Source organism: Chionomys nivalis, chromosome Y (assembly GCF_950005125.1).
Source record: "Chionomys nivalis chromosome Y, mChiNiv1.1, whole genome shotgun sequence".
Taxonomy (NCBI): domain Eukaryota; kingdom Metazoa; phylum Chordata; class Mammalia; order Rodentia; family Cricetidae; genus Chionomys; species Chionomys nivalis.
The window spans coordinates 414,991-434,188 of NC_080113.1; the positions used below are offsets into that span (position 1 = coordinate 414,991).

A 19,198-nucleotide genomic window follows, 5' to 3' on the forward strand; every position below is an offset into this window, starting at 1 on the left:
CCTTATCCTTTGTGTATAGGAGGGCAACGGATTTTTTGGAATTGATCTTGTATCCTGCAACGCTACTAAAGGTGTTTATCAGCTGTAGGAGTTCTTTGCTGGAGTTTTTGGGGTCGCTTATGTACACTATCATATCGTCTGCAAATAATGAAAGTTTAACTTCTTCCTTTCCAATTTGAATCCCTTTGATCCCCTTATGTTGCCTTATTGCTATTGCTAGAATTTTAAACACTATATTAAAGAGGTATGGAGAGAGTGGACAACCTTGTCGTGTTCCTGATTTTAGTGGTATAGCTGTGAGTTTCTCTCCATTTAATTTGATGTTAGCTGACAGCTTGCTATAAATAGCTTTTATTATACTTAGGTACGACCCTTGTATTCCTAATCTCTCTAAGACCTTTATCATAAAGGGATGTTGAATTTTGTCAAATGCTTTTTCAGCATCTAATGAAATGATCATATGGTTATTTTCTTTCAGTTTATTTATATGATGGATTACATTGATAGATTTTCGTATGTTGAACCAGCCCTGCAGCTCTGGGATGAAGCCTACTTGATCATAATGGATAATTTTTCTAATGTGTTCTTGGATTCGGTTTCCCAGTATTTTATTGAGTATTTTTGCGTCGATGATCATGAGTGAGATTGGCCTGTAGTTCTCTTTCTTGGTTGTGTCTTTGTGTGGTTTTGGTATCACAGTAACTGCAGCTTCATAAAAGGAATATGGCAATGACTTCTCTGTTTCTATATTGTGAAATACATTAAGGAGTATAGGAATTAGGTCTTCTTGGAAGTTCTGGCAGAATTCTGCATTGAAGCTGTCTGGACCTGGGCTTTTTTTGGTAGGGAGGTTTTTTATAACAACTTTTAATTCTTCGTGACTAACAGGTCTATTTAGAATGTTCAGCTGGTCCTGGTTTATCTTTGGTATATGGTACTTATCGAAAAAAGTGTCCATTTCTTTTACCTTTTCCAATTTTGTGGCATACAGGTTTTTGTAGTAAGATCTAATGATTCTCTGAATTTCCTCTGTGTCTATGGTTATGTCTCCCTTTTCATTTCTGATTTGTTAATTTGCATATTCTCTCTCCGCCGTTTGATTAGTTTGGATAGGGGTTTATCAATCTTATTGATTTTCTCCAAGAACCAGCTTTTTGTTTCATTGATTCTTTGGATTGTTTTCTGTGTTTCTATTTTGTTGATTTCAGCCCTCAATTTGATTATTTCCAGGCTTCTACTTCTCCTAGGTGATTCTGCCTCTTTTTTTTCTAAAGCTTTCAGGTGGGCTATTAAGTCTCCAATGTGTGCTTTCTCCGTTTTCTTTAGGTGGGCACTTAATGCTATGAACTTTCCTCTTAGCACTCCTTTCATAGTGGCCCATAGGTTTGAGTATGTTGAGTCTTCGTTTTCATTGAATTCAAGAAAGACTTTAATTTCTTTCTTTATTTCTTCCTTGATCCAGGAGTGGTGCAGTAGTTGACTGTCCAGTTTTCATGAGTTCATAGGCTTTCGGGGGATAGCATTGTTGTTGAATTCTAACTTTAATCCATGGTGATCTGATAAGACACAGGTGGTTACCGATATTTATATGTAACTGTGTAAGTTTGCTTTGTTACCGAGTATGTGGTCTATTTTCGAGAAGGTTCCATGAGCTGCAGAGAAGAAGGTATATTCTTTCTTATTTGAGTGGAATGTTCTATAGATGTCTTTTAAGTCCATTTGATTCATTACCTCCCTTAATCCTCTTATTTCTCTGTTAGGTTTCTGTCTGATTGACCTGTCCATTGGTGAGAGAGGAGTGTTGAAATCTCCTACTATTAGTGTGTGTGGTTTGATGACTGTCTTGAGTTTTAGTAACATTCCTTTTACATAAGTGGGTGCTTTTATATTAGGGGCATATATATTCAGGATTGAGACTTCATCCTGGTGAATTGTTCCTGTTATGAGTAAAAAATGTCCCTCTCCTTCTCTTTTGATTGATTTTAGTTTGAAGTCAACTTTCTTAGAAATTAGTATGGCCACACCTGCTTGTTTCTTAGGTCCGTTTGCTTGATAAACCTTTTCCCAGCCCTTTACTCTGAGTAGATGTCTGTCTTTGTGGTTGAGGTGTGTTTCTTGTAAGCAGCAGAATGTTGGATCCTGTTTTCGTATCCAATCTCTTAGCCTGTGCCTCTTTATAGGTGAGTTGAGTCCATTGATATTAAGTGATATTAATGACCAGTGGTTGTTAACTCCGGTCATTTTTCCTTTCTTTTCTTCTTTCTTTCTTTCTTTCTTTCTTTCTTTCTTTCTTTTTTTTCTTTCTTTCTTTCATTCTTTCTTTCTTTTGGTAGTAGAGTTTGTGTGTTTCCCTTCTTCAAGTTGTGCTGGTGAAGGGTCATTAGAAGTCTTACTTATTGTAGGCATTGTTGGACTCCTTGGTTTGTGATTTTCCTTCTATTACTTTCTGTAGGGCTGGATTTGTGGCTATGTATTGTTTAAATTTGTTTTTATCCTGGAAAATTTTGTTTTCTTCATTTATAGTGAACGAAAGCTTATCTGGGTATAGTAGTCTGGGCTTGCATCCATGGTCTCTTAGTTTCTGCAGTACATCTATCCAGGACCTTCTGGCTTTCATGGTTTCCATAGAGAAATCAGGTGTAATTCTGATAGGTTTACCTTTATAGGTAACTTGACCTTTTTCCTTTGCAGCTCTTAATATTCTTTTTTCATTCTGTATGTTTTGTGTTTTGATTATTATATGTCGAGGAGATGTTTTTTTTTTTGATCCAGTCGATTCGGTGTTCTTTATGCTTCTTGGACCTTCAAAGGAATATCTTTCTTAAGGTTGGTAAAGTTTTCTTCTATAATTTTATTAAATATATTTTCTGGACCATTCAGCTGTCCTTCTCCTTCTTCTATCCCTATTATTCTTAGGTTTTGTCTTTTTTTTTTTTGGTTTTTTGAGACAGGGTTTCTCTGTAGCTTTGGAGCCTGTCCTGGAACCAGCTCTGTAGACCAGGCTGGTCTCGAACTCACAGAGATCCGCCTGCCTCTGCCTCCCAAGTGCTGGGATTAAAAGTGTGGGCCACCACCGCCCGGCAGGTTTTGTCTTTTTATTGTGTCCCAGATTTCCTGAATGTTTTGTGTTGAGAATTTGTTGGTTATGATGTTTTCTTTGATCAGTGTGTTTATTTTCTCTATGGTATCTTCAGTGTCTGAGATTCTTTCTTCTATCTCTTGTAATCTGTTGGTGGTACTTGTCTCTGTAGTTCCTGTTCGTTCGTCCAAATTTTCCATCTCCATCATTCCCTCGGTTTGTGTTTTCTTTATTACTTCCACTTCATTCTTCAAGTCTTGAACCGTTTCCCTTACCTGTTTGATTACTTTTTCTTGTTTCTCTTGGTTTTCTTGGATATCTTTGAGAGATTTATTCATTTCCTCTACCTTTTTGTTTGTAATCTCTAATTGATTATGGCAGTTTTTCACCTCCTGAATAAGGTCCTCTATTATTTGCATATAATTCACTTTTGAGTCAAATTCCTCTAATTCTTCTGTATTAGGGTGTACACTTCTTATTTCAGGATTCCTGGATTCTGGTAATGTCACGTTGCCTTTCAAGTTGTTAGGGGAATTCTTGCATTGGCGCCTGCCCATCTCTTCCTTCAAATGGAGCCAGGAGAGGCCTGGTGTCTTGGACCAGTCTTTGCTGTGACTAACTCTCTGGGTGTATCTCCTCAGTGTAGGGGCGGAACCGTTCCCTACCAGATGACCTCCTCAACACCAAAACAGGGATGCCTGGTATTCCAATGACCCGCGGAAAGAAGGGCAAATGCAGGGGGTAGGGCCGGGTTGAGTAGAACACAGGCGACACTGCAGTACAAGCTGGAGGTGCCTGCGCTCCCTTTCGGGGGTTGCTGAGGCCTGCCTGCTAGGCAGTCACTCACTGCTCTGGTTGGGTAGCCTTAGTGTAGGGGGGTTTGTGCTCTCTACCGGGACAGTCCGCCCCAGGATAGCACACACTCACCTGTCTAGATGGAACCTCTCAGCACCTACACAGGGACTCCTGGTAGCCCCAATGAGCCAGGGACCAAGGGAAGTAGGGGGCAGGCAGAGCGGGTCCAGGAGAACACAGCAGACACTGCAGCCCCAGCAGCAAGGGCCCGCGTTACCTGGCGGGGACCTTGAGGCCTGCCCTCTAGTCAGGCACTCACTGCTCTGGGTTGGTAGCCTTAGTGAAAGGGCAGGAAGCTGTTCCACCGCTAAGGACCTTGCAGACAAGGCAGGCTTGGGGGTAGGGGTGGGGGCACATGTGTAGGTAAGAAAGCCCTGCAGCAGGAGCTGGGGGAGTGGCGTTTGTGCTCTCTAACAGGACAGTCCGCCCAAGGATAGCATACACTCACCCATCCAGATGGAACTTCCCAGCACCTACACAGGGACTCCTGGTAGCCCCAATGAGCCAGGGACCAAGGGAAGTAGGGCGCAGGCAGAGCTGCAGCAGGAGCTGGGGGAGGGGCATTTGTGCTCTCTACCTGGACAGTCCGCCCCAGGATAGCACACACTCACCCGTCCAGATGGAACTTCTCAGCATCTACCATGGACTCCTGGTAGCCCCAATGAGCCAGGGACCAAGGGAAGTAGGGCGCAGGCAGAACTTCAGCAGGAGCTGGGGGAGGGGCATTTGTGCTCTCTACCTGGACAGTCTGCCCCAGGATAGCACACACTCACCCGTCCAGATGGAACTTCTCAGCACCTACACAGGGACTCCTGGTAGCCCCAATGAGCCAGGGCATAATTAGTATCTTTTAAAACACCTATGGACAAAGCGGAGCTTTGCCATTTATTGGATTGATGAATTTGATATTGTTAGCAAAGATAAAGTGGGAAGAATAGCTGGCATTCACCATCCCCATGGATATCTAATATAGGAGCTGGTAACAACATAAATGGTGGACCCGCAGGACATTTGAAGGAAAACTTTTTTGTACTACAGAGGTCTTAGTTGCAGTGTAAACATATTTACCAAAGAAAATGTCCTACCTCTCCAGACTTCATCTTCTGGAAATGTTCAGGTGCCAAAAGCCTGTTGAACAGTTGTGGAGACCAGGAGCTGAACTGTCCTCCTCAGGCACTGTGAGGATAATAAACCCTCCCTCATGGAAGACTAGTGCTTTGAGTGGAACAGAGTTGCTACCATGAACCAAGGCTTTGTGACATCACCAAGTGTCTACTTATGTCAGAAATCCCCTCACAAGCTTGTTACTTCCCTATTTACCCACAGAAACATCCAGCATTCAACTCCTAAAAAGCTGTACACAGTTCCCAGGAGACCCAAAATAAATCCCCCACTCATCTTCCCAATTACTCGAGTCACACTCTTGCCCAAGCAACTCAATCCCTGTATCTTATTTTTCTGAAAAAGTCCTTGGTGTCTGAGTCAACAACTCACAAGAAAGTTATTTTTTTCTTAGCTCCCATCTCTCCATTGGTTATCTTCGATTGATTTTTTATTCCCTCATAAATAATAAATTTCAAATTTCCACTTCCTTTCCTCCTCCCACTAACTTCTCACTCAACCACCAAACCTCTCCACTCCAAATCTAGTCCTAATCGAGGGCAGGGTACCTTGACCTGTGGGAAGCCCATGCCCCCCCTCCATCCAGATTGAGGAAGGTATGCATCCACATATAATAGGATCACATAAAGCCTGTATGTGCAGTACAGACAAATCCCAGTGCCATTATCATTGGGTTCTCATTCTGCCCCAATTGTCAGCCACATTCAATGCTTCCACTTTGATCCCATGCTCTGTCAGTCCATCTACCACTCACTATTTGATCCAGGCTGGTATTGAACTCACAGAGATCTGCCTTTCTCTGCTATTGGAGTGCCAGGATCAAAGGCTTATTATGGTATAGATATTTGACAAACATCAAATGCCTTTTTCAGGAAATAATGGCTTGACATCTCAAATATTGAAGCAAGTAACTATTCCCGGTTGTCCTTTGTGTCATGTTAAAAGTCTCTTATCTTCTTCCCCTTCTGTATTGGGGTATAAAAATGTTTGAAAAATTAAACACAGGAGACCTCAGAACTCAGCATTCAGTATGCACTGAGTTGCCCTTCCACTACTATCCTATGTCTGTGTTTCTTTCTTATCTCTGTCTGTCTTACCTAACATTTCTAATCCTCATGTTCCTGTCTTGGGACATATGAACCCACCACAGCTTGACTGCATCAGAAGTCACCCCCAAAAGATGGCTTAAGACACTACTGTTATGTTGGAGGAGGGCCCGCTTGTTTGTCCTGGCCACCTGGCTAGCTTTAGCTCCAAAATAATCACACAGAAACTGTATTAATTAAAACACTGCTTGGCCCAATAGCTCTAGCTTCTTATTGGCTAACTCCTATATTAATTTAATCTATTTCTATTAATCTGTGTATCACCATGTGGCAGTGGCTTACCGGCAGATTCAGCGTGTCTGACACTGGCGGCTCCATGGCAGCTCCTTGACTCTGCCTTCTTCCTCCCAGCATTCAGTCCAGTTTTTCCTACCTACCTAAGTTCTGCCCTATCAACAGGCCAAGGCAGTTTCTTTATTCATTAATGGCAATCACAGCACACAGAGGGGACTCCCACATTAGTGTTATGAATCATAATGTAAATATCTAATATGCAGATGGTCTTAAGTGACTCCTGTGAAGGGGGCATTCAAGACCCACAGGTTGAGAACTGCTGCTCTAGCTCTTGATTGGTACAACTTGGGGCTGACAACACTCATTCTTGGCTCAAAGGGAAGAAACCCATGTTCTCTACTGCACTCAGGTTAATGAGTCCCTTTGAGTTTCTCCAAGTTTTGTTGAGTCATGTGACGATCTCTCACAAGAAAGAAAATTAGAAAAATGCAATCACATTGTATGCCTGCAAAGAGGACAGCATGACCAGTCTTGGGCACATCTTAGCAGCCCATGCTACTGGGGTAAAGGTAGCCCAAGGCAGAGGCTCGAATGGCTCGCCCAGGGAAGCATAAAGAGAGAATTCTTTCACTCTGCTCAGAAGTTTCCGTTTACCAGCGTGGGCCAGAGAGCGCAGCTGTCCGTGATGAAAACTGATAAGTTCAAGTAACGGCCGAACTCACTCATCAGCCCCCCCACACACACCTTCTGTTTACTCAGCAAATATGTCTTCATCAGCATCATGTTTGGACAGGGAACTATGGCCATGGAAACAGGAAGAATCATAACCCGAGTTCCAAAGGTGCTCATGGGATAGAAGACGAGCCACGAAGACAAAAGTCTTTATTTGAAGCAGTGTCTAGGAAATGGTGTGAAGTGTCGGTAAATGCTTAGGATTCCGCTATGGTGCTCAATGCTGACCTTGCAAAACAGGGCAATCTCCTGGCTCTGTATGTGATGGAGCAGAGGTGGGTACAGATGCTTAAACACAGGATGCTCATGATGGAAGGTTGCAAGTGAGTAGGACCTTAAGGATCTTAGACAGTATTTGTCTAAGTATTAGGAAAAAGGGGATCATTGACAGTCTTGAACATCTGGGCCATTCAGCTCTGAAGAAAAGTGGTGTCTCCAGCCCCATGTCTTATTTTCTCCCCACCACTGGCCTAGAACATTGCCTTGCGAATGCAGCCTTCTCAGAGAAGGATCCAGAGAAGGCTGGATGACTTGGGTTCCTCAACAAAGCAAAACAAACCTGAATCCTTCAAAGGAGGATGCTGGTGTGGATGATGCTGTGGTCAGTTCTTATGGGTCCCTGAAGGACCTGAGTTTAGAAAACATTCCACTGACCTCTAGTGGTCAAAATGGCACCCAAACTGCCCCAGTTTCTCCAAGCCCCATGTCCACACAAGTGGCAGCAGTTGAAGGAATTGCTCTAAACAGAGCCTCCTTTCTTTCCTGTTCTCCCTTTTCTACTTTCCGTGGGATAGCCTTCCTGTAACCAGACAGGCAGCACTCATACTTTAGGGAGGGTGCCTTGTAGTGGTTACAGCTCACTGAAGCTGTTTCCAGACCCTGAAGCATCCAGGCTGCCAGGGGAACGAATGCACACACTGACAGTCTGTATCCCGCTGAAGGTTCACTGGGGCCCATGTCCTAATGGTGATCACAGTGCTTCATGGGTATTTGTGTCATGACAGATGCCATTCCTAGCACTTCCCTTTAAAAAACAAACTGAGTCTCTTAAGAGTACATTCTGTGGTTAACCCTCAATTTAAAGATGGGGACTTCAAGGCTCGGGAAGATGAATCACTAGGTCAAGAGAACAAAGCATACTGTGATGGACCAACCATCTAAGCCTCAGCAAACTGAAGCTCTTAGACACCACAGGATCCCCACCCTACACACACCAGAATATTACTCCTTTATATTACTCCATTTTGGTAAAATTTGGCGGGGGGAAGGCACTTTGTGTATGCTTGGCAAGTGTCCCACCACTGAGTGATTCCTAGTACTTTTAAATTTTTTTAATTGATTTTATTGAGCTTCACATTTTTCTCTTCTCCTCTCCCTGCCTCTCCCCTCCCCTTCAACCCTCTTCCATGGTCCCTATGCTCCCAATTTACTCAGGAGATCTTATCTTTTTCTACTTCCCATGTAGATAAGATCCATGTATTTCTCTCCTAGGGTCCTCATTGTTGTCTAGGTTCTCTGGGATTGTGGTTTGTAGACTGATTTTCTTTGCTTTATATTTAAAAACTACTTATGAGTGAGTACATAAGTTAATTGTCCTTCTGGGTCAGGGTTACCTCACATAATATGATGTTTTCTAGATCCATCCATTTGCCTGCAGATTTCAAGATGTTAGTTTTTTTCTGTTGTGTAGTACTCCATTGTGTAAATGTACCACATTTTCCTTATCCATTCTTCAGTTAAGGGCATTTAGGTTGTTTCCAGGTTCTGACTATGACAAACCAGGCTGCTATGAGCATAGTTGAGCACATGTCCTTATGGCACGATTGAGGATCCTTTGGATATATACCCAAAAGTGGTATTGCTGGGTCTTGAGGAAAGGTGTTTCCTAATTTTCAGAGAAATTGCCACACTGACATCCTAAGGGGCTGTACCAGCTTACACTCTCACAAATAATGAGGAGTGTTCCCTATACCCCACAACCTCCCCAGCATAAGTTGTCATCAGTGTTTTTGATCATGTCCATTCTTACAGGTATAAGATTGATGGAGGAGGGTTTATGTGTTACTTTCATTGGTTAATAAAGAAACTGCTTTGGCCCTGATAGGAAAGAAAATTATGTAGGTGTAGTAGACAGAACAGAATGCTGGGAGAAAGAAGCAGAGTAAAGCAGTCACCATAGCTCTCCTCTCCAAAATGGATGCAGGTTAAGATCTTACCGGTAAGCCACCATCTCGTGGTGCTACACATATTATTAGATATGGGTTAATAATCAAGATGTGAGAGTTAGCCAGTAGGAGGCTAGAGCTAATGGGCCATTCAGTGTTTAAAAGAATACAGTTTCTGCGTAATTATTTTGGGTAAAGCTAGCCGTGCTGGAGCCGGGCGGCAGGAAGCAGCCCGCAGCTCCCTACTACATAAGATAAAATCTCAGAGTTGTTTTGATTTACATTTCTCTTACTTTTACATTTTTAGACTTTTTTTGCAGTCAGGATCTTATTCTGTAACCCAGGCTGGCCTCAAACTCATGGCAATTCTCCTGCCTCAGCCTCCCAAATGTGGAATTGAGATATAAGTAAGCCATTGTGCCCAGTGCTCATTCATTATTTTTATTTGGAGACAAAGTCTCCCTAATGCTCAGGTTACTCTTGAACTTGCTGAGTATTGCAAGCAGGCCTAGAACTTGTGACTCTCCTTTCTCTGTCAGGCTTACAATTAAATACCATCATGACTGGCAGAAAACTGATTTTATTATTTTATGCCAAATTTCCCCACCCCCATGTCTTGTCTTTGTAGATCTAACTGCTGTGAGTTCTACAGTAAATCCAAAGAGACACAGAAGAAGAGCTGACTTTTCAGGCCCTCTGCACACATGTCATTTCTGGTAATGTTCTTAGCCATCTATAAGGGAGGGCTTCCAACTTGGAGGAATTCATGGGGTAGAGGGGGAAATGGTCCTAGGAAGGGGTGACTTGTGTGTAGAAGTGCAATACTCTTGTATAGAAATACACACAAGGTGAGAAAAGACGGGACATCATCACATCCCTGTGCTGTAAGACCATTTCTTTGAAAAGAAAATGTCTTCCATGACAATGTGAGGTAGTAACCGCCAGCACAGAGGACTTGGACTCCACGGAGTAAGAGTTTAGTGTGTCTGTGGTTGGGCAATGCGAACCATGGAACCCAACTGCTGAGTGCTTGCCGGTTGCTGTGTGCAGGGTACTGCTTCCATCTTCACAGCCCAGACTCCAAAATTCAAAATCCAAATCCGTGTGTTGGACATCCTAACGGTGTATCCGCAGACCCTCCAACAGTTCCTGCCTGTTTCTCCTGGGATCTGTGACTCAAGAAGACCAGGTTGTATCTAAGAGTTAGTCTTCCCTGAGGGCTCTGGGCCTTGACAAGCTGCACTGTTGAATGGGTACATTTTGAACATTTTTAGCTAGAAAGCAAGAGAGAAAAGAGCTCAGAGAGTGTTGCTAATTATCCTTTTCCTCTCAGTACTTGTCCTGACTCTTGGATGGGTGTGTCTCAGCTAAACACTAAGCTCAGGGGGTATGGCAATGATCTCCTGAGGGGTCAGAGTACCAACACTCAGGATATCCAAAAAACTGGGGTTCAGAAGGGAATAGAGTAGAGAAAAGGGAGGGCCGAGTTATGTTGTGTGTGAGGGGGTGGTGGGGAATGCTACAGTTTCTAGATCTAGTTAGATCCTATCTGGCTGAGGTCTGGATTTTGTCTGGCTTCAGTTCCCTGTGAGGGAGGAGTGTGCGTGAATACCCTGAACATCCACGTCCAAGATGGAACACGGGTGACCTTGGCCTCTTCCAAAACCTGTTCAGCTTAAGAGCTCAGTGTGTCTGAAGCAAAAACCTGTTTTTCACTCTGTCAACATAGAAGAAGGCATCTGCCATCTTCTCCCCGCCCACCTCCATTTTTAATCTCATCATTATATAATTTTTAAACCTGATTTCTTTATCCATCTATTCTGAACCCCACCACTATCATTGCTTAAGCCCGTGGAAAGCAATCACCCTACCTAAGCCCCATCTTTGTTGAGAATGCTCTATTGAATGAAGGGGCAAATCAAAGATGTATGAAGTTTTCATTAGATACTGTAATAGCATTATATTGTATTTCTATCATGTATGTCAATTGTATTTATGTCACCAGTGAAGCTTAAAAAGTCGTGTTGGATTAAAGCTGCATACCAGCCTATGAAAATGGAGTAATAACTGTATGGTCTCTCACAGAGAAGGTGTACTGAATGAATTAAGTGAATGAATGAATGAATCACAGAATGAAAATTTTGAGAGATACTAGCTCCCAGCACATTGGCAATATCACTGTACACTTGGAGAATCATGAAGCTTTTCTTAAACATAAAGCAAAGGGCTTGGCTCAAACAGATGGTTAAGAAGTTTATTTTGATCAAATGAATCATCAATAGTGTATGTGTGTGTGTAAATTGATGAATTAAGTGCAAAAGTAGGATAAAACATAATATACTTAAAAGTAATGAATTCTTCATTTTCATCCAAAAAGATAACATTTGATTTTTTTCTCTGTCTGTATTTTGTTTTTGAGGCATTGTCTTACTATGCAAACCAGACTGGCCTTGAACTCACAGAGATCTTCCTGTGTCTGCCTTCTGAATGCAGGTATTAAGAGACATATACCTCGGCATCCAACCTTTCTCTATAAATACATCTGAGATTTTATTATGTATTTAGTCTCTACCTACTTACAACATTCACTTAGCTATCACTCACTCTCTCTCTCTCTCTCTCTCTCTCTCTCTAGAATTATTTCTATATATGAAAATATCATAGGAAGAAATGGGGGAGAGGGAAAAGGCCAGGCAGATTTGAACCAAGAAACACAGCATGATAAAAGTGCCATGTGATAGTTGACAGAAGTGGCATCAGAGTTTAAGAACCAGCAGGTCTGAAAATAGAACCCAACATACAGTTCAGAGATACAAGAAGACAGAAAAAGAGCAAGATGGAGGGTTAGAGAGGCCAGAATGAAGGTAAACATATGACTCATAAGAACATCAGGCAAACATTGTGTGAAGCGGAGGTGGGTGGGGGGATAACCAGGGAGAAAATGCCAGAGAATTTTCCAGAACTTATGATAGAAATGAATCTTCAGAGGTAGAAAATGAGTCTTAAGTTGTATAAATAAAAATGAAATTAGTACTAAGTAGTACCATAGGAAACCTCACAAAAGGTAAAACAAAACCAATGATCCCTAGAGAAGATCTTAAGAGTAACCAGGGGAGGGGAAAAGCACTTAGAGAAAAAGAAAAATGTGGATGTCCTTAAAAGGACTTCAATAATGAGACTGAAAACATTACATTTTAAGTTTAAAGCATTTCTCACCGATTCATTGTATTAAAGAAAGACTGTAGAAATCAGTAAATATTTAGAGAGAACAAAATTTTAAACCTTAGCTAATAAAGACCGAAGGCCACAAAACATGGAGAGCAGTTATTCTCCAAGGTTCACAGGACGCATTTGCCAAAATGTGGAAGCATGTTTGAATGCTATAACCATGGGTGGCACCCTGCCAGCGTCCTGTCTGTGGAGACTAGAAATACTGGAGTCCTACAGCACATTGGACAGCTCTCCCCAGTGACAGTGACCTGGCCCCAAGAGCTGAAGTTGTGATGTGCTGACTCAGAGGAAATGCTTGCATTTCAAGCATTATTCAGGTGGGCGCCAATAGCCAATGGTCCGGTTTATGAGCTTTGAGCACTCATGTCATGAAAGTAATACGCATGCAGGAGAAACTGCACAGCTGATGGACTATAGCCCAGAGCTGTAGTTCCCTCTCTGGCCTGTGGTCACAAGTGTAAATAATATTAATTTTTAATCCAATGCATACTCTGGTGAAGACATTTTCCCCCAGAAATAGTTTTTCAGTGAGTTCCATGAGACAATCAATACCTTTATTAGAAAATGGGCTATGTGGGCAGGGTGGTGGTGTTGCTGCTGCACGCCTTTTATTCTAGTACTTGGGAGGCAGAGAAGATGGACCAGCCTGGTCTACAAAGTGAGCTCCAGGACAACCAGGACTACACAGAGAAACCTTGTCTCGATAAACAGAAACAAAACAAAACAAGAACAACAAAAGGGGCTTTGCATTCAATGGTTTTGCTCAACTGTAGGTCACATGAATGCTTCAAGGATGTGCAAACAGGTTAGACATGTTAAAGGCATTTCTGACGGAGAATTCTCTACTTTTTATGGACTGATGGGATGCCACCCCATAAAACATTGAGGAGCTCCAGCACTCAAAAAGAAGGAGGAAACCCCGGGAAATTGTTCTGTTGAACAGAAAAGAGTCAGGTAGCACAGAAAGTTAACAGACTCATCAGCCAGTAAGGTGGACAACCAAGAAGACTCAAGCTACAGGAAGGCCAAGAGAAATGGAAAGAAAGATACTGGGCAAACCTGCCAGGATTTGGGATTAAGTGAGGGAGGAAGATGGCAAAAGCTGAGCCGCCTCAGAAGGGACGCCCTAAAGCAAGCCATGATGTTGACAGATTGATTGATCAGCCATGGTAGACCTCCAGGATGACCTTGAATGGTCAGAACAGATGGAAGCCCCAGGGGACAGGTTGTCAATGTGGTGTTGACTCCCACAGTTCAAAGGCCCTGATTGACCTGCCATGGTTTCCAAAGGAGGAAATGAATTGAAGGCTGTGTTCAGGAAGACTAGAGGGCACACATGCACATGAACACACACACACACACACACACACAGAGAGAGAGAGAGAGAGAGAGAGAGAGAGAGAGAGAGAGAGAATTCCTTATCACTTATCAGGTACAGATATGAGATATGAATTCAGCTGAGGTGGGTGTGAGTAAGTTGCCCTCAGACCTTTGCCTTGCTCACATGGGCCTGACACAAGATACTGCAGAGCAGTTTCCAGTTACCCTGTGGTGGAAATAAAAAAAAGACAGAGATACAACCACACATACCACAGCTCAGAGTCTCAGAGACCACATTTAAAGCATGCTCAAACAGACACTGTTGTGAACGAGCTCCGCCTAGATCCAGCCTGTGTGAACAGTTATCTTCACAGTCTGAGGACTGGATAACAGGCAGCTAGCTCTTCCCTCACTAGCAATGTCTGCACACCCAGGAAGGGGTATGTGAGGGGCAAGCAGCAGTTACTGCCTCAAGTAGGACCGATGGGGAGAGCTTAGCCAAATCTTTCCTTTAGGCTATTGAATGGGGTGCTTGTTTCATTCCGGGCTGCCCAGAACGGAAATAAACACACAGAAACTATATTATTTAAAACTGCTTGGCCTGAGAGACAGCGCAGGGGCAAGGGAGAGCCAGATGGGCACTGGGCGACTCTGTGCCTCGCGGATGAAACCAAGTAAACATGGGCAAAGGAGGTCCTAAAAAGCCAAGAGGCAAAATGTCCTTGTATGCTTTCTTTGTGCAAACTTGCCGGGAGGAACACAAGAAGAAGCACCCAGATGCTTCTGTCAGCTTCTGAGTTCTCCAAGAAGTGCTCAGAAAGGTGGAAGACCATGTCTGCTAAAGAAAAGGGGAAATTTGAAGTCATGGCCAAGGCTCACAAGGCTTGTTATGAAAGAGAAATGAAAACCTACATTCCCCCCAAAGGGGAGACCAAAAGGAAGTTCAAGGACCCCAATGCACCCAAGAGGCCTTTGGCCTTCTTCTTGTTCTGTTCTGAGTATCGCCCCCAAATCAAAGGAGAACACCCTGGCTTATCCATTGGTGATGTTGCAAAGAAACTGGGAGAGATGTGGATGACAAGCAGCCCTACGAAAAGAAGGCTGCCAAGCTGAAGGAGAAGTACGAAAAGGATATTGCTGCTTACAGAGCTAAAGAAAAGCCCGATGCAGTGAAAAAGGGGGTGGTCAAGGTGGAAAAGAGCAAGAAAAAGAAGGAAGAGGAAGATGATGAGGAGGACGAAGAGGATGAAGAGGAGGAGGAAGAAGAGGAAGATGAAGATGAGGAAGAAGATGATGATGATGAATAAGTTGGTTCTAGCGCAGTTTCTTTTCTTGTCTATAAAGCATTTAACCCCCCTGTACACAACTCACTCCTTTTAAAGAAAAAAATTGAAATGTAAAAAAAAAAAAAAACTGCTTGGCCTATTAACTCTAACTTCTTAAGCCACGTGGCTGTGGCTTAGCATCTCTGGTGGGGCTACCTGGCTTCTCTCTGACTCTGCCTTCTTCCTCCCAGCATTCAGTTTAGTTTCCTCACCCAGCTCTGTTCTACCAGATCAGGCCAAGCCAGCTTTCTTTATTAATTAGCCAATCATATTCATGGCATACAGAGGGGAATCCCACATTCAAGCACTAGCAACACCCCTGTTGGAAAAAGTTTCTCCCCTCCAGATCCAAACAGTCTCTTCAGGTTGACTGTTGGACCAGAAGAACCTAGAACATAACCTGGAACAGGAGACTGAGGGGACTTACAGGTTCACTGTATAAATGATGCTTCCCAAGGCATGGGTTTCAGGCCTGTAATCTGTACCCTTGAGATGCTGAAGCAGGAAGATTGCAAGTTCAAGACCAGCCTAGGATAAGTAGTGAGATCTTGTCCCACGATGAAATAAAATAATGCTTGCTAGGAAGGTCTTTGACTGTATATGTAGCTCAGAGGTAGAGCATCTGCCTAGCATTTGAGAGGTGGTGGATTCCATCACCAGCATTGAAAATATACATATATGCATACTGATAAATTCACATAAACACACAGGCATACACATATACACAGAGACATATACACATGCATATACTCATACAGACACACATAGACACACAGATACACATACATATACACATGCATGTACACATATGCACATATAGTCACATGCAGAGAAAGGCATATAAACATACATAAATACACACAAGCATACACAGGCATTCAAATAAGTGACCCATCATACCCTGGCACAGAATAACTACAGATAACAACAATACACTGTGTGTTGCAAAATTCTGGGTGAAAGGATTTTGAATGCTTCTACCCTGAAGAAATGATGGATGTTTATGGGAACAAACACATCTCCCTGATTTGCCCATATAATGTATACGTGTATGGAAATCTTACACAGTAATACTCCATTAGTGTGTACAATTTAATCTTTTTTTTCTCACAGGTAATCAAAAATAATTTAAATTACAAACAGAAAAAAATATGAAAGTTATTCCTAATGCTAATTTCTTTGAACTTGATTTAGAATCTATCTCACTCCTGTTATAATGAATGGTTTGCTTTTTTCTTTGTTTTCCATCTAGAAGAAAGACTATTACTACAGCTGCTACTTTTGTTCAGGTTTTCCATCAAACTGTGTCTCTGAGGTAGACACAAATCCTTTGTGTGTGTGGGGGGGGGGTGTTTTTTGTGTGTGGGAAAGATTCAGTTAGGCACAGCCTAGCAGTCACAAAGGCAGGTAGAGAGCTGCAGTGTCTTGTCTGTGCTCAGGTCACCCCCTCTTCTCAAGGTCTCTATTGTTGAACTGCCTTTCTCCATGAAACTGAAAATGAATACAACTTCCTCTGAACAAACGGCTTTGTAATAAAAAAGAACTAGGAAAGAGAAATACTAAGAGATGAGAGAGGAGGGCTGGCGGAGACAGGCCGGTCTATAAATTGCTTGCTGCACAAACATAAAAACCTGGGTTCAATTCCCAGAACCCATGTAAAAAAATATCCAGGCATGTTAAGCATACACTTGTAACCCCAGCACTGGGGCAGTGGAGACAGGGAGGTCCCTGTCTTTCCAAACTCCAAGCCCATGAAAAACACAGTCCCCCAAAACAAGGTGGGAGGCTCAAGAAATTGCTCAGCGGATAAGAGCCCTTGCACTACAAACACAAGGACTGAATTCAAATCTTCATCACTCATGTAAAAAGCCAGGCATAGCTGGGTGTGTTTGTAACTCCAACACTGGGCAGCAAAGACAGACAAATTCCAATTGGTTGCCAGCCAACCAATCAAAATGGAAAGCTTCTAGGTCAATGAGAGATGCTGTCTCGAGGTAATAAGGCTGACAGCAGTAGAAGTCACCCGACATGCTAATTTGACCTCTGCGTGTTCATGCACAGGTATGGACACAAGCATGGCCTTGTGACTACAAGACATACACACCTCATACCAAACAAAATGAATGGCACCTGAAAAACAACAGCCAGTGATTTCTGGTGTTTGTCTGCATGCATGTATGTGCGACACATGTGTGCCTAGTACCTCTGCAGGCCACAAGAGGGCATTAGATCCCCTGAGACTGAAGTTACGCATGGTTGCAAGCCATCATGTAGTTTTAATTCTTAACACTGTCAGTAGAGACTGAGCTATACAAGGGCCAGAATCTGTGTTTCTCTCCCAACAATGTTTTCAGAGTCTAGAAAACAACCTGACACTAATGGGCACTCCCCAGAGAACCATTCAGTGTCACCTCCTGGAGTCACTGAGCTGTGTGCCAGGAGGTTGCAGTCTGAGCTGATCTATGGGTGTGACTGTGGGGCATCCCCAGGGCACCGAGCCTAGAGGAACCCTTCACCTACATGACAGCCCTCTACTCAGAGAGCCCCTGATACCACAGTGTTGATGTGGCCTAACACACTGCCATCACCATCTTGAAATTCCTGAGACATTTAGAAGGAGACCTGCCTTTCTGTTTCAGACTGAGCTCCACATCCTGTGACAAGTCCTTGCAGGAATCTGATGGAATCTGATGCCAGGATGGATTTGTCACTGAACAAGAAATCACAGAAAGACACATTCTATAAGCATTTATTTTAACCCAGAAGATTTATGTATACACACATGCACGCACGCACGTGCACACACACAGACACGCACACGCACACAGACACATTCCCATGAAACTTCCTTATTGTTGTCACTTTGGTTTTGGTTTTGTGATACAGAGTTCCATGTATCTCGGGCTGGTCTTAAGCTCACTACAGAGCCAGAGATGACCTTGAACTCCTGATCTTTCTACTTCCGTCTCCCAAGTACCAGAATCACGTCCGTGCACCTCCAGGCCTGGCTCACACCTGGCTCATAAGCATCTCTTGATGCAAAGCCCAAACTCTTTTTGTGATCTTTGTCTACACCACGCCCCTTACTGCAGTGATTTCCTGGTTTCACTCTCTAAAGCAGAGGAAGAATTTAAAGGCGCCCCTGAGAAGAATGTGGCTGCAGACTCTTGTAGCTTTGGAGTCACCCACTTCCCGGTCTTTCTGGTTGCTTGGCTGACTGCTGAAGGGGACTCTCCACTTTCAGGACGCCTTTCTGGCTTACTCAGTTTAGCTTGCAGATAAAAGATTATCCTGCATGCTCACGTTTCGTTGTTTCTGTAGGGCCAGCTTCACTTATGCACTTAGCATAAATCAACCTGGCCCATGGTACAAATGGCAAAGCAAACAGGGTACAAGGAAGGAATACAGTTAGGTGGTCATTTTACAGAGTGGCCAGGTGGCTGCCACATGCAGGATGCTGTAGACACTAATCTATGTCTCATGGAGAAGTGGGACTGCTAGTAGCTTGGGTCTTTGGTCCCTGACAGTTAGCTTTAATTATTAAGCTGACACAGATTAGAGCTGTCTACGAGGAAAACATCTTGCCTGGATCAGATTTCTGCGGGGGGGGGGTGGTGGTGGTGGTGGAATTAACTGATGCAGGAAAACCAACCTACTGTGGGCAGCAACATCCCCAGGTAGGTGGTTCTGGGCTCTACACAAACGCCTGTTAAGCATGAGCCTGGTACTAGGCCAGAAAGTGAAGGAGCAAGCAGTGTTCCTCCACAGCTCCTAGGCAGATTTTTCTGTCCTGGCAGTCAGCTCCCAAATAACCACACGGAGACTTATTATTAGTTATAAAAGCTCAGCTGATAGCTCAGGTTTGTTTTTAACTAGTTCTTACAACTTGAATTAACCCATTTTTATCAAACTATGTTTTGTCTTGTGGCTTTGTTGCCTTTACTCTGTACCACCATGCTGGTTCCTCTCTGGCAACTAAGTCTATCTGGTGACTTCCTGTTTCTTCTTCCCAGTGTCCTGTGTGCCTGA

At 43.3% G+C, this 19,198-nt stretch overlaps 1 pseudogene; it reads left to right on the forward strand.

Moving 5' to 3' along the window:
- The first annotated feature begins 14,521 nt into the window (after window positions 1–14,521).
- LOC130868858 (high mobility group protein B1-like) lies at window positions 14,522–15,151 on the forward strand (annotated as a pseudogene).
- The last annotated feature ends 4,047 nt before the right edge of the window (window positions 15,152–19,198 follow it).